Source organism: Rhinoderma darwinii, chromosome 1, assembly GCF_050947455.1.
Source record: "Rhinoderma darwinii isolate aRhiDar2 chromosome 1, aRhiDar2.hap1, whole genome shotgun sequence".
In the NCBI taxonomy this organism is placed as follows: domain Eukaryota; kingdom Metazoa; phylum Chordata; class Amphibia; order Anura; family Rhinodermatidae; genus Rhinoderma; species Rhinoderma darwinii.
This window is the reverse complement of record NC_134687.1, coordinates 94,432,346-94,447,976: the sequence shown is the minus strand read 5'-3', so window position 1 is coordinate 94,447,976 and position 15,631 is coordinate 94,432,346. Positions and strand designations below refer to the sequence as shown.

At 39.5% G+C, this 15,631-nt stretch overlaps 1 protein-coding gene across 13 annotated transcripts in view; it reads left to right on the top strand.

Annotated features, from left to right (window-relative positions):
• Window positions 1–6,244: 6,244 nt before the first annotated feature.
• TENM3 (teneurin transmembrane protein 3) overlaps window positions 6,245–15,631 on the top strand; it is a 1,030,160-nt gene continuing 1,020,773 nt past the window's right edge. For all 13 annotated transcript variants that reach the window (XM_075860221.1, XM_075860218.1, XM_075860216.1 and 10 more), the window contains exon 1: window positions 6,245–6,721. The gene's annotated coding sequence lies outside the window, so the exon portion shown is untranslated. The remainder of the gene's footprint in view (window positions 6,722–15,631) is intronic.

Sequence of the window (15,631 nt, the reverse complement as noted above, 5' to 3'; positions counted from 1 at the left end):
CTTCAGAAGGATAGGAGCACTGAGGTTCTCCTCTGGCTCCCAGGACCTCTCTTCTGGACCAAACCCCCTCCAATCCACCAAATAAAAAGTCTTTCCTCTTACTTTTTTGGTGTCCAAGATTTCCTTAACCTCGAAGGTGTCTGAAGGACCGCTGGAGGCAACCGTAGGGCTAGGAGTCTTGGTAAAGTGGTTCAGAACCACCGGTTTCAGAAGGGAGACATGGAAGGAGTTGGGGGTCTTGAGGGTAAGAGGCAGCCGAAGCTTGTAGGCGACACGGTTGATCTGCTGTAGGATCTTGAAGGGTCCGAGGTACCTGGGAGCAAATTTGTATGATGGCACCCTCAGTCGAATATTCCTGGAGGACAGTCAGACCTTCGTGCCAGGGAGAAATTGAGGGTGTTGTCTTCTCCTAGTATCTGCCTTCCGTTTCATGCGGTCGACCGCCAGCAGGATGGAGGATCGAGTCTGCTGCCAGATCTGCAAAAAGTCCCTAAAAACAGTGTCAGCAGCTGGTACCTCGGACATATTAGGCATCGGGAGAGGAATTTGTGAATGTTGGCCATAGACAATAAAGAACGGTGTCTTCCTTGTGGACTCGCTGGTGTGATTATTGTATGAGAATTCAGCCCACGGGAGCAACTGCACCCAGTCATCATGCTGCTTGGAGATGAAGTGGCGTAGGTAGTTTCTTCAAGATCTGATTGATCCACTCGACCTGACCATTGGACTGAGGATGGTAGGCTGAGGAAAAGTCCAACTTTACACCTAGGAGTCCGTAGAGGGCTCTTCAGAACTTTGAGGTGAACTGAATCCCCCGATCAGACACAATATGCTGCGGCAGGCCGTGCAGGCTGAAGATGTGTTGGATAAAAAGCTTGGCCAGTTGAGGAGCAGAAGGAAAGACCCGTCAGATGAACGAAGTGGGCCATCTTCGAAATTCGATCCACCACCACCCAGACAATACTGCATCCAGCAGAGAGAGGCAGGTCAGTGATAAAGTCCATAGCTATATGCCTGCAGGGAGCATCGGGCACAGGCAATGGCTGGAGCAGGCCAGCAGGTCTGGAGTGAGTGACCTTGTTAGCTGCACACACTGAACAGGAAGAAACAAAGTCCATAATGTCTTTGGGCAGCGTGGGCCACCAGAAATAATGGACAATCAGATCTCGGGTCTTTCGGGTAACCGCATGACCTGCCAGTCTAGAGGAGTGTCCCCAGCGGAGGATTCTCCCTCTGTCAGCCAGGTGCACAAAAGTCCTCCCTGGAGGAATGTCCCCAACTTGCAGGGAATAGACAGAGACAACGCAAGACGGATCAATAATGTTCTGTGAAATCTCCATGGTGTCTTCTGTCTCGAAAGACCTGGACAAGGCATCGGCCCTCACATTTTTGTCAGCTGGGCGATAATGGAGCTCAAACAGGAACCTGGTAAAGAACAGCGACCACCTGATTCATCTGTTGGGCCATCTGGAAATAGGTGAGATTCTTGTGGTCCGTAAAAATTAGGATAGAATGAGCTGCGCCCTCTAGTAGATGTCTCCACTCCTCCAGAGCCAATTTGATGGCCAGTAACTCCCGATCCCCAATTGAGTAGTTGCTTTCTGCGGAAGAGAAGAGCTTAGGGAAATATCCACATACCATTGACTTGCCCTTGGAACCTCTTTGGAACAGGAGTGCACCAGCACCGACAGAGGAGGCGTCCACCTCCAACGTTAACTGTAGAGAAACATCTGGATGATGGAGGATAGAGGCTGACGTGAAGGCTATTGAATGCGGACTCTGCCTCAGGAGTTCACACCTTAGCGTTCATGCCCTTTTTGGTGAGGTTAGAGATAGGAGAAGTCAGTGAGGAGAAGTTTGGGATGAACTGTCTGTAAAAATTGGCGAATCCCAGAAAGCGCTGTATGGCCCTCAAGCCTTGAGGGCGTGGCCATTCCAGGACGGACTTTACCTTTTCAGGATCCATCTCGAGGCCTCGATTCGAGACGATGTAGCCCAGGAACGGTAGAGCATGTTTCTCAAATACGCACTTCTCCAACTTAGCGTACAGACGATTCTCCCTTAACCGCACCAAAACTTGACGGACATGTCTCTGATGAGTCACAGGATCTGGAGAAAAAAATCAAGATGTCATCAAGATAGACTACTACACAAACATAGAGGAGGTCACAGAAGATGTCCTTAACAAACTCCTGGAAGACCGCGGGAGCATTACATAGGCCGAATGGCATTACTAGATATTCATAGTGTCCATAGTGTTAAATGCAGTCTTCCATTCATCACCCCGGCGAATCCGGATTAGGTTGTAAGCCCCACGCAGGTCCAGTTTGGAAAAAATCTTGGCACCACGTATACGATCAAACAGTTCTGAGATCAATGGCAATGGATACTTATTTTTCACCGTGATCTGGTTCAGACCCCGGTAGTCGCTACAGGAATGCAGAGAGCCATCCTTTTTCTTGACGAAGAAGAACCCGGCTCCTGCTGGGGAGGAAGATTTCCGTATGAAGCCCCGCTCCAAGTTCTCTTTAACATAGGCGGACATGGACAGAGTCTCTGGTAAGGAGAGAGGATATACCCTACCACTGGGAAGGAATGCACCAGGAATCTGCTCGATAGGACAGTCATACGCCTGGTGTGGGGGCAATGTCTCCGCCTCCCTCTTAATGAAGACGTCCGAAAATGCAGCATAATGACCAGGCAATCCTGCCAAAGACTGAGGTAGAGGAGGCTGAGCCAAACTAATCTGTCCCAGGCAACGGTTGTGACACTCGGGGCCCCACTGGAGAACCTCTCCAGAGTTCCAGTCCAGGACTGTAATCGGAGCCAAGGCAGCAGCGCGGGGTTAACGGCATTGGACAAGACAAAGAACGATAACAGCTCGGAGTGGAGAGCTCCCACTTGGAGCCTCAGCGGAGGTGTAGTCTGAAGATCAACACTGCCAGGAGGTGTAGTAGGAGGAACGGCAGCTTGTGCCTTCTGCCGACGTGTGAGAATTTTCAAGGCCTGGAGGAGTTGGTCCTGTGGAGACCATAGGTCCAGCATATCCACAGGCATCGCTTGTGACGTCATCTTGGTCTTTGATCGACCAGCGGGGTCCATGGCCTGAGCGTACTGTCACGTTGGGTTCGTGGACCCACTGGGCCGTACCGCCTTGGCGGTATGGCAGCTGGCCAACAGGGTGCAGGTAACAGTCTATAGTTTGTATGGTTCGTATAGGGTACCTATGGCAGCTCGGACAGTAGAAAGGCAGGCTCGGCTGGGACTAGGCAGCAGGCAGACGTCAGGTGTGGCGTAATAGGACAGGCATGGTATGCAGCACAGCACGACTACAGCTCAGCACGGCACTTGATTAGGATAGCACGGGATACAGGATACAGGTGAACTGGGAACTGGAAGACACTAGGAGATCATTTGCATAGACAAACTTAGAGTATGACAACAATGCTCAGGCATGGGAGGAAGGGGCTGGACCCTTCTTTTGGTCCAGCGGCTAATTAAACATAAAAGTCTGATGCGCGTGCTGCCCCTTTAAGAGCGGGCACAAGCGTGCGCGCGCGCCGTACGGGACCCAGCCGAGATGAGCAGAAGTGAGTGCTGGCGTCTCCTGAGGAAGAGACTGGGGCCAGCGCTCGCAGAATCATGGCTGCGGCCGTCAGGAGGTGAGTGAGCCTGACGGTCCGCGGCCATCGACATGACAGGAAGCAAATAAACAAAAAATAAATAATAAATAAATGCAAAGATGTACAAATTGTAATTTGGTTACACATTTCTGAGTTTGCTCCAGTTCTGCTACCTGTGTTATAAATAGGTGCACAAAACTGTACACAATATTCCATGTGTAGTCAGATTAGAAATTTGTATGAAAGTAAAATCATATTCTCTGCACCATTTTCAGCATCTTCTGACTTTATTTGCTTTTGGAGCAGCTGCCTGGCACTGGTTGCTACAGCTACGTTTGATGTCACCAAATCAGTTTCACCTTGTATTGCACCATGTAATAAAAAAATGTGTTTTCTTGACCCATGTGCATAACATAATATTTAGCTACAATGAAGAAGTTGTCTTTATTAGAGCAAAGCTTGTCAATATGCCTTATTACGGCACAATCCTTATAGAGGGGAGTTCCCCACTTGGGAGGTCCGCTATGCCAGAGCAAACGCAAAGAGAAGGAGCACAGTCATTTCTGCAAGTATTCTTTTATAGTAATGACATTGGATGTACAGTACTTCAACCCAGTATGAGACAGAATTCTGTAACCTTAATAAAGTTTAACCCTGGCATACATATAGCAAAATGATGTTGTAAGCGGTTTGATCTGTGAATTATGGTGCCTGAGATAATGTGTTCATTGTGCCGCAGAGTCCAATCATAACTATGAAAGTATTAATTATTATTAAGAGTATGTTCACATCTGCATTGGAGGCTCAATTAAGAACCTCCGTCACAGATTTGGTCCAAAATAGCATAAAAATAGTGCAGCATACTGTACTGTTTTTTATGATAAAATGACGGACATCATGAGGGAAACCTGATGGAACCCATTAAAGTCAATTGGTACCTTCAGGTGCCATTGATGTCCGTCACGTGACGAATCAAGCGTTTCCATTTCTGGTTGTTGTTCTTTGATGGAGAAAAACAGCGGAAACCCGAATGCAGGAGTGAACCCAGCCTTATTCTGTATGTACTTACTGTCGTCATTACAAGTTAAAGCTAAATGGTCCAAGAATACAATATGAGAACCAACGTTACATGACACATGCATATCTCCCAAAAAATATTCATTCACGTGTCAGTGTTGCATATGTTCAATGCTGTTCCTATGTTGTGTGATTTTTATAAAACAAGAGTGGAATACAATGTTAGAGCAAGTCTAGTGTTGTATGAGTGCTGATATTTTGTAGCTCTTGTATCATAGATAGTCAATGGCTGAGGCTGGTTATATACATTTTATCATAAGATTGTTAGATATGGAAACATATACAGGTCCTATATAAATAAACAATCTTCCCATCTCACAGCAATATTGCCCTTAAAGGACAGCACCCGGGACTAATATTGGATTTTAACATGACCGATCCTTTCTTGAGCAGGGAGATAACCCACTAGCAGAAGTATCTGGCAGCAGCTCGTCTCCCTTCACCCATTGAAACAAATTGGCACTTTGGCTCTGTTGGCAGCTATCTTGTGTGTATGGCCAGTCTCAGTGTATTAACTATTAGTAAACTGTGTATCTAGCATATTCCTGATATACTCCTAATATTACCAGTTTACACAGTAAGAACACTCAGGAAATCCTGAAGCTGTTGGAGTCTAGAGCCTCACACCTGTAGAATTAAAATAGAAAATATCTGCTAATAAATGTGTATTAGAAAATTGCTATAAAAGCAGTTTCCTAAATATGGTGAAACATGTAGTTCCAAGTTGGCATTACCTGATCTGTTATTCAAGCTCTTTATTCTTTAAATAGTATAGAACCCCTTTACTTGTTAATAGACTTATTGCTTGGAGATGAAGGTTTGTCAAACAGCTTAGGCTATTACTGTAGTTTCCATGGGTCTGCAACATATTACAGCCTCCCCTGGAGAGAAAATGTCTTTTTCCTCTTTGGTACAGTAGAGAGCAGGCTTACAGTACAATCTAATTGCCTGCCTCTACTGTGAGCGGGTGTTTCCTTCAATTTTTACATTTGATTTGTTGAAAAATTACCCATATCCTCCGTTGGTTGTCACAGCTTTCTTATTCACTTATCGCTTCTTTGTGGGGTAAAATAGTCTTTTTTTTCTGCCCGCAAGGTAGTGAGAAAAGACACTTGTCTTTTTTCGGGAATTTTTTTTTTTTTATTATTTACAGGAGTCACCCACAGCTCAGACCACAATATTGCTGGCAAGGAAGCCCAGCTAATGAAGCTGTAAGTTCATTAGTGTTTGCAATCAGCAGCAAGCAGACACCCTCATCAGGGCAGGAGGCTGCAAAGAGCCATTCATCAGCATGAAGTGTTATTCATGGATGACCCCTAAATCATTGCACTAGTAGTAGATGCACTGATTGGACACAGCATGGGAGCATTGGTACTTTGCATTAGCAGACGCAGACAGGGGGAGTGAGAAAAGGATAGGCAAGCCATGGGGAAATCCTGCAAACAGCAGCACAAATAAAATCCGACTGGCTTTTCTTAAGACATATATATGCACACAAATTTCCTCCCTCTTTGATAAGGACGTCTAAAAGTAGCATTCCTGCTGAGCAGCCAAGGCAGATGATAAATATGCAGGCTGGTGGTTGCAGTGTTTAGAGGATGCTGGGCTGCCTCCTTGCTATGTGCTGGGGAGGAGCATGGTAGGCTGCTGGGTAGAAGCAGAAGAAGCAGCTGCTTCACGTGTATGCCTGGCAGTGGCTACTGGAGCTGCTCCCAGCCTGGACAACTACTCTCAGTTATACTGCTACACCGCTCTAACAGCTCGGTGTATGACCTAGGGGAGACAGGTCTGTAGAAAGGGGGGTGTGTGTTCCCCGGCTTGAAGAAACAACTCCCATACAGGACCAAAAAACAAGTGTGGACTAGCTGCTAAGAGAACTGCTACAGGATAGGTGTCTGCTGGAACTGAGCACAAGTTGCACCCCTTCAATTCACCCCCCCTTGTTTGTATTGATCATTCAGCCCCAAAAAACTTGCATGATGTTTGGATCCCCATAGAAAGAACTGTTAAGACATGAGAAGGTAAGTGACATATTTAGTTTTACAAGTGCACATTGTTTATGTTTCAGTTACATTGTAACACATGCAGATTGTAATCATCCTTAGATATTATTGTGGCTGTCAGAGAATCTTGTGATAAGATACAGTAAAGGCGGTTATTTTTACACCAGACTCGTCCTCCATCCTTCTGTAGGTTGTAGTCTGCGTTCAGGGGTGGATTGTAGGGACAGATGGTGCCATTGATCTTTTTGACATTTCCACACCAAAGGGCAGGAATGATGCCAAATAACCTGAACCTCTTGATAAAAAGAGTGGAAAGTGATCCGTAGGTTTGTGAAATATTACAAAACAGCAGAAACCTGTAGCCCTGTCCATGTTGCTTCCAGCAACTCAGGAAAGGGTACCGAACAACCTGCCGTAACAACTCAGTACACAATATAGCACATGGAGATTAACACAAGTGAAATGACACTTAATAGAGGAGCAAACCTTCCAAAATTTTCTTCTGCGGCCGGAAAAATTACATAACTTTGCATCAAATCGATTTTCCCACCTTATATACTGTATTTGTGAAAATATTTAAAAATTATTCTCCCTATTGATTGATCAAGATACAAAGCAGCCCAATTTGCTGGTGAACCGTTTCTACCATCTCTATCGCCAACCTTGTTATTTTTTCCAAAATCCGCACAAAAAGCTTTGATGTTATGAATCCACACATATAATATATATTTGGTACATGTAGCAGCCGAGAAGAGGTTAACATAGCTGCTAACTGGCTTTCTTGTCAATAAGAGAGTGCAAGGAGTGGATGTCAGCATGTGATCATCCCGACCTTAACCCTGCTGGGAAGAGATGTGTCAATATCACCACAGCTGCTGCTTTCTTGCCAGAAAGTTCATTTCCTTCTATGTAGGACAAAGGGGGATTTTATTGTGTAAGCAGCCCTGACATCGCTGCTTGATTTCTGTTAATTGCAGTAAAACTGCGCCGATTTAGAAAGAACTAGTGTATTTTGTCAACACAGCACTAGTAGGATGATTGGTGTGGGAGAGGGAAGTCTTACTTGTTTTTGTTCCGGAACAAGGGAACAAATCAATCAGTTGCGAGCACATGCAGTGTTAATACAACCAGACTTAACCTGGCTGCTTTATAACAAATGGGATGTATACCGCTATACCATTAGGCAGGTCACATGTGCATGACAACAAGCTGCACGCTTCTGCGAATTATTAGATGGAATACTGTAGCACTTAGCACTTCATCCAGGGTAAGCCATGCACTAAAATCGACAGTATTTTTCGTGCTTCTTGAAAACTTCCAGATATACACCATCTTGACATAAAAACTTCCATTAGCCTACCTATCTCCCTCTAAGGTCACACTAGGCCTTTTCACACATAATACATCTAAATCTGCTGTCTGCTTTCTTCCTTCTTGCACTTGACCTTAAACCATTTCTTTGGCTTCTTTACATCTAGAGCAGCATTAGTGACCAGCGCGAGTGCCCATTGTAATCTCTATACCCTCATCTTTGTAAAACTGGGTGTCTGTACTAACGTATGCTTGAAGCATATGCTAGAGATTCGGAAGCGGTGAAATAATTCAGTGGGTGGTCTTTTTATTCTTGGCATGGGAATATGGTTCTATTTGTACTTGGTGTGTTCTTTTGTAAGTTGGAACTCATAAGAAAGTCTAGAGAACTTTCTTAATTGCTGGTGCGTGTCGTCAGGCTTTAGTAATACAGCAGAACACTACAGTAATACAATGACGGCAGTTCAGATAAAGGGTTCATTGTAATTCAGTACAGTATATAGATGATCTAAATTTAATTTCATAATGTGAGATTTAATGGAAACGTCAACGACTTCCTGTATTTATTTATTTTTTTATTTCCTGCGCTCTCTGAAATCCTTCATGTGTCGTAATGACCAATAGCAGTACAGAAGTTTGCAGCATAGCTGGGTGATGCTTCGCTACCTAGAGTTTGTAGAATGTGTAGTTTCTGCTGTATCTTTACACTATGGAAACAAATATTCTAGGTGTTAATGATAGAAATTCTGCAGAAGTACGAAAAAGTTCCTCTCCTTAGCTACAGCATAAACAACGTCGAATTACTAACTATTACGAGGCCTTGTTAAATCTTTACCTCATTTTTTTATGCTTATTCCTACATTTGTGTTTTTTTTCTTGTTTATTCGTCACATTTATATTCTCTAGTCATTCAACCCTTCATTTTTCACGTCTCTGCTACATGATCTGTTATAATACAGTTTTTTATATTCGTATCGAGGGCTAGATTGACACCAGATAGTCTGCTGGACTTTACACCATACACCAAACAATGTTCTTAGACCCTAATATGACAACATCAATAAACCTGCTTAAATAGCAATTAATAATAATTAAATTCAGGTACTTTTTGACTGATGTCTTAGGATATAGATACATGTATGACGCTATGAGAATGTATGTAGTTACTCTGTAATCTGTTATCTTAAAAGTAGAAAAAAATATATGTAAATATATAAAGCAAAGGAAAAAGTTCTACTTTTCCTACCAATTGTGTTTTCTTGTCATGTTCTACTTATATCATCGGGAAAAGGAAACTTTGCCTAACATGTATAATCCATTTAGCCAGTTGAGGCTAGTACTTCTGTTAAGCCCCACTGAGCTACAGTAATTATATTTCATAGTAATAACTTAGGAGGTATCATACAGAGAACAAGAGTCAAGCTCACATTGTAAGTCATCATAACACATATTCATTTGAAAAGGAGAAGAAAATGGTACAGCGCTGCCACACAATATTCTGTGGGAATTCGTTTTTTTTTTTCTTTTTTAAAAGACTGATATACTGTATGAGCAGCATTTATTTTAGAACTGAAACCTCTGTAGAGAGTTCATAAAGAGTTTCATTATTGTATTCCAAATTTACAAGACAGCTATCACACATTGCCGACTGTATATTTTCTCTTTAATATTCTGTTTTTAATGAAAAATAGTTTTTGGTCTATCTTTGTAGAAAAGTTCTCTCTTTAGCGACACTTGTTTAGGTCTATAATATGGCAATATATATATATATATATATATATATATATATATATATATATATATATATTTATTACATTTTATGTATATTAAAAACTTTTTCTTTATCTATTGATATTCACACTCCCTCGTGATTTATTTTACAGTCTTACTTTATTTTATTATTTTGTTTATAGCTTTAGCTGTGACTTTATTTGTTGCTGCTTGTAAATCAATGCTACAGTATAATATAACACTTTCATAATACACAATAGAGAGACAATGTTATTCTGTTAGTCTACAAGTTACGTAAGTTATATAGCTCGCTCCATTCAAGCAACACCCAGTAATACTAGAACACAATAAACATCCCCCAGCATTAGGGCCCTTTAAAACGACCCTATATATATAAAACATATTAGCTAAGTTCTAAGAAAACATTGATTAATTGTTGCACCTTATAATGTCTGATTTATTTCATAGTATTTTATAGCAGGCATTATGAAACTCTCTTTACAATTGAGATTAATGCGTCAGAGCATATAAGTGGTTAGGAGGGCTGCATACATTTTCAGTGCCTTTGTAATCAATTTTAGCTACAAGCATTCCACAATGGATCAGCCTGCATCCAAACCTGCCTTATTATAGAGAATTAACTTGCTTTGTGATTGATAGCAATATTTCTCAGTCTTGAAAACATCATTTGTTTCCAAATAAGTGTTATGGCTTCTCAGCCTCCGTGTGGAAACTCCAGACTCTAATTGCATTTATAGGAGGCCTGGATTCGTCACACATAGAAGGTGTCCTGAGAAATGCAATTCGTTTTTGTTGTTTTTTTGCTTTTTTCCCCTCTGAAAGTGTATAGATATATTATTGATGATAATAGTCTTATCCTTTTCAAAAAGGGAAGCCAAATGTAATCATAAGTATTGCTAGGAAATATTTTCCTGTGACCTAGCTTCATTTAGAATTCATTACAAATAACTCAAGATATGGAAATATTTCAAGTCATTTGAAGAAAGTTGCAGAAGATACTTCTATGGGCACTGGTACCCGCCAGTTAGTATAGAGGTCTAGCAAGCTGGCGCTTTCATCTCTTGCTTCATTGTTTGTTGTCCTTGGAATTGTGCTCCCTAATTGGCCGACACTCTATGACCAGTGGCTCTATGTACAAAAAGCAAATAATAAGTATTTACACCTAAAAAGCTATATAATACGGATAACACTTAGATATAGCCTCTTAGCCTATATACTGTATACGATATCGAGAGTCTGATCTTGGCTGTTTTGCAGTCCAACCTTAAAAGGAGCATACAACTCTTGTAATGCTATCTTGATTTGATGTCCCTTTTCTCTACGTCGAGAAAGTGTTTTTGTTTTTTTTTGTATGGCGGCTGTTATATTAAATATGAAGCACTGTCAGAAAGCTGGTAACTGTGTGAATATATAAAACCTCCTACCCCCTAGGAATAGACATTAATGTGCTACTATTCTCCAATATCTTCATACATAGACAATTTCACATTGTTAAGAAAGTCATATATTTCTCTAATCGTAGATTTCATCTTATTAGGTCAGAGGAGAGACACATTTTTTGTAAGTGGAGTATTTTATATATTGTTTTTAACTTGGCGGTAAAATGTAGTACAAAGGAAATCTTTCTATTAGAAATGAATTGGAATAGGTGAATTTTATATGTATACTCATGTGTTCAATTGCTATACCACACAAACTCCTATGCCTCTTATTGGTCTTTATACTAAATCTTCTTTGGAAACTTGAATATTGCTCATAGACTTGATGTATTTGCATTCACATATATAAGGGGTGGGGGCCGCTATAGTCCCATGTGTATGTCTATATAGCCCATGTCTATTAATATAAATCCCATCCTCCAACCATGCTGTCAGTTTTGCAACTCTGTAGCTACTGTACCTTGTGCATTAGTTCAATAGGAGATGCTGTTGTTAATACAGCTCATGTAGATATAGCAGAGCAGAATTTCTCATTTAGCTGGTTTTGTGCCCCACTAGAACTACGCTAGGATGATATAGAAGATTTAGAGTAACTGAAGTCCCCTGTAAACACATCATGATATCCCTATGAGTGTGCCACATTACAAACTCGTTTTTTATGCATTGATAAATGCAGCTCTGCTACATCTTTATATCTGACACTGCCTTTGAATTAATGCCAAAGAGTTGTTATGGGTCATTTACTTTACCTAGATAAGATCAAATGACAATGTACGACAGTACAAAGATGCACAAATATATATTTAATGTTATCGGGAAGGGAAAACATTAGTCATAATTGAGGGTCAATGGGTAGCTATGGCTACAATACAACATTTATCTATTTGGTTCAACTTGCTTTCCAAAATATAAGAGAATAAAGCTAAAAAAAATGATTTCATAAATCACAGTTACTACATTTTGTTAACATTAATCACATTGTTTTACTTTACTGCAAATGCAAACAGCCGCCATTACATATTACCAAGCGTTTTCTAGCAGGGAGGCTCATCGTGTTCTAGAACAGAATGCCATCTCCCACATGGACTGCCCTTTATAGAAAAACAATCAAATTCCATTTTGCACTTTCATTTTTTATTTCAATAAGTCACTGTCCAACATGAAATATAGTTGACTTTTTACTGTCTTTTTCCAGAAAGGAGTGATATCATTCTCCACCAATGCTTCTCAAGCAACACTGTAATATAGAAGTCTATAGTATTGCACACCCTGCATAGAACATACATTAATGTTACACTGTGAACGCATGCCTTCTTTTTTAATCTCCAGTGTGCGTGTGCATGTGCACGTGCGTGTGTACATGTGCGGGTGTGTGCACGTGTGCGTGTGTGCACATGTACGTGTGTGTACACGTGTGTGTGTGTGTGTGTGTGCACACGTGTGTGTGTGTGTGTGTGTGTGTGTGTGTGTGTATTTGTATATGTGTAAATGTGTAGAAGAGAAGGAGCTAGCCCATAGCCTTTCATTCCGTCTTAGAGGTGTCTGTTGTAGCATGTGAATAGGAGAGAGACTGTTCTTTTGTTCATAAATGCTGAATGACATCTAACACCACAATTCTAAAAAGTACCAACATTTCAATTTAAAAAAGACCAGCTAGTGCCAGCATGCTGCCCAGGTTTTAATTTGTGCTATTAAATTTTGACCATTTGATCTTCTACATTAATACATGGTATTATTGGCTCCTCTATGGCTCTTGTTGTAAGCCCTTGATCAGCATGTGAACAACAGACGGTGTCCTGCATGTGTTCATAGTGACTGATAAATAGCTATACGTATGTCTACTAATGCTATACTGACAAAGTATATAGGGTCATTGCTACCTGTGTACTTAAAATTCAACCTGCTACTGTATAAAAGTAGAAAGTGTTGGTTTTAATCTCTTAAAGCCTCTAATTGAAAACAAACATATGAAGCTAAGATGCACCAATACTGTCTAGTATACCCATCAAATATTCCAGGGGATCTATCTATCTGTCTATCTATCTATCTATCTATCTATCTATCTATCTATCTATCTATCTATCTATCTATCTATCTATCTATCTATCTATCTATCTATCTATCTATCTATCTATCTATCTCATATCTATCTATCTATCTATCTATCTATCTATCTATCTATCTATCTATCTATCTATCTATCTATCTATCTATCTATCTATCTATCTATCTATCTATCTATCTATCTATCTATCTATCTATCTATCTCATATCTATCTATCTATCTATCTATCTATCTATCTATCTATCTATCTATCTATCTATCTATCTATCTATCTATCTATCTATCTATCTATCTATCTATCTCATATCTATCTATCTATCTCATATCTATCTATCTATCTATCTATCTATCTATCTATCTATCTATCTATCTATCTATCTATCTATCTATCTATCTATCTATCTATCTATCTATCATCTATCTATCTCTATCTATCTATCATCTATTATCATCTGTCCATTGATCTATCTTTCTATGAATCTATCTATCTATCTATCTATCTATCTATCTATCTATCTATCTATCTCTATCTATCTATCTATCTATCTATCTATCTATCTATCTATCTATCTATCTATCTATCTATCTTTCAATTATCTCTCTCGCTCTCACATCAAGCTCATATCTATCTATCTATCTATCTATCTATCTATCTATCTATCTATCTATCTATCTATCTATCTATCTATCTATCTATCTATCTATCTATCTATCTATCTACCTACCTACCTATCTATCTATCTATCTATCTATCTATCTATCTATCTATCTATCTATCTATCTATCTATCTATCTATCTATCTATCTATCTATCTCTATCACTCTATTGCTTTGTATACACTGTTTATGACATTTTCTTGATGAAAATGTTTAACATTTTTGAAAAAACTGATGAAATCTTAAAAGTTACAACAAAAAAGTGTTGCTTTTATTTTTACTTTAAGTAGATTTAGTTCCATCGCGCTTACAAAACGGCCAGATATGTAATTCCCACATACGTTTTGTGCTACTGAAAGTGTAGATTTCTTTAGACCATTATGTAGGCGTCATAAGGTAATTTTGAAGACCATTTAAGAGTCAGTGATAATATATTATACATTCTCCGACCTACTCATAGAGTCCAGTGACAATTATAACATCTCTATCAGTATGCTATTCAATGAACCGCGCTATTATATTAGTCAGTTTACAACCAATGAATTGTGTTTTTTCCTAACGCTACCTAATTTCTTTCCTTATCCTTTTCTAATGCGTAATGCCAAATTCACAAATTAAGCTGTTATAATACATACTGTATTCTGTTATTTGATAAACATATTGGTGAAGAATACATTAAGGCAGTTAATAGTAATATGTTATTATTTTACTGTAGAATTTTTCAGATTAGGTTTAATTCATATCCTTAAATACAGATTGTAAAAAAATTAAGATGTGCAGTAAATATATATCAAATATCATGGCACTGGAACTTGTAAATGGCTATAAAACTTATAATTATGTAACTTTTTATGTATTCTTGGAAATTCCAATACAAATATAAAACATTTAAATTATTTATTCTGTTTAACGCAAGATCGTTTAAACAGAAAAGACCTAGGTATAAAAAAAACATGTCTGTAAAGCTCACAATTTGCTGCCCTGAGTTGCTGCCCTCTTTTTTTTTTTACCCAAGCTACCATCCAACTGTGAAAGAGTTAAGTGGTGTTTTCCTTTCACTTATGCTTGGCAGCACATCACCTATTTTCTTTTTTCCCCCTCCTGAGCATCTTGTTTCAGTACCCCCTGAGTATCTCTGTACTTTGCCCGTACCATCCTTCTTGACTGCTTCCTTTATTCCTGAACGAGAGCACAGCAATAGCAGAAGAGACAAGGCTGGCAGGTGCTCAGCGACTTTTCTGTGGTATGCCTATTTCTAACTTTTCTTGTGTTCCTCTTCTATTGAATATATAACATAATCCACTGCTGGTTTTATCATTTATCTTATCAAATGCTTGCTTTGCACGATCAATTATGTGTTTGTATAGTGTTACTCTATTAACACATTTCTGTAAATGGCTTGGGAACTTAAGCCTTTAAGTGCTAAGGAAACCTGCAACAGATTGACTTGGAGTACGAGAGTTACAAATGGGTTAAATCATGTATCAGTACTGCATTGTATGCTATATTGGTGTGGTAATGCATGGTGCAATGCATGTTTTATATATATATATATATATATATATATACATATATATATATATACATATATATATATATATATACATATATATATATATATATATATATATATATAAAACTATGTATAGATAGATATCTATATATTTATATATATGTATATATATACATGTATATATATATATG